The sequence below is a fragment of the Arachis hypogaea genome, chromosome 5, assembly GCF_003086295.3.
Source record: "Arachis hypogaea cultivar Tifrunner chromosome 5, arahy.Tifrunner.gnm2.J5K5, whole genome shotgun sequence".
Lineage (NCBI taxonomy): Eukaryota > Viridiplantae > Streptophyta > Magnoliopsida > Fabales > Fabaceae > Arachis > Arachis hypogaea.
The window spans coordinates 51,329,135-51,330,022 of NC_092040.1; the positions used below are offsets into that span (position 1 = coordinate 51,329,135).

At 39.8% G+C, this 888-nt stretch overlaps 1 non-coding gene across 1 annotated transcript; it reads left to right on the plus strand.

Annotated features, from left to right (window-relative positions):
- The first annotated feature begins 276 nt into the window (after positions 1-276).
- Positions 277-384, plus strand: LOC112805094 (small nucleolar RNA R71). Its single transcript, XR_003203704.1, has one exon. It is a non-coding gene; the product is annotated as a small nucleolar RNA R71 (small nucleolar RNA).
- The last annotated feature ends 504 nt before the right edge of the window (positions 385-888 follow it).

The following is an 888-nucleotide window of genomic DNA, read 5'->3' on the forward strand; positions in this document are numbered from 1 at the left end:
GATCATATTGACTTGTTGGGTAAATATTTTGTTCTGAGCCAGTATGGCATTCAGAGCATCAATTTCAGGAACTCCTCTCTTTTGAGGAGTCCCATTACTCACAGGATTCCTCTCAGAGGTATACATGAACTGGTTATTTACAACCATTTCAATAAGTTCTTGAGCTTCTGCATGCGTTTTCTTTAGGTGAATGGATCCACCTGCAGAGTGGTCTAGTGACATCTTGGAAAATTCAAACAGACTATCATATAATATATCTAATGTGGTCCATTCTGAAAGCATGTCAGAAGGACACTTTTTGGTCAGTTGCTTGTATCTTTCCCAAGCTTCATAGAGGGACTCACCATCTTTTTGTCTGAAGGTCTGAACATCCATTCTAAGCTTGCTCAGCTTTTGAGGATGAAAGAACTTGGCTAAGAAAGCCGTGACCAGCTTATCCCAAGAGTCTAGGCTATTTCTGGGTTGTAAGTCCAACCATGTTCTAGCTCTGTCTCTTACAACAAAAGGGAAAAGCATAAGCTTGTAGACTTCAGGATCAACTCCATTGGTCTTAACAGTATCACAGATCTGCAAGAACTCAATTAAAAACTGATAAGGGTCTTCTGATGAAAGTCCATGAAACTTGCAGTTCTGTTACAGTAGAGAAACTAATTGAGGCTTTAGCTCAAAATTGTTTGCTCCTATGGCAGGGATTGAGATGTTTCTTCCATAGAGTTGGAAGTTGGTGTAGTAAAATCACCAAGCATCTTCCTTGCATTGTTGTTTGGTTCGGCCATAATTGTTTCTTTTGCTGTTTCCTTTTTGACAATTTCAAGAGTTTTGTGCTTTAGCTGCTCTTAGCTTCCTCTTCAGAGTCCTTTCAGGTTCAGGATCAGCTTCAACAAGTAT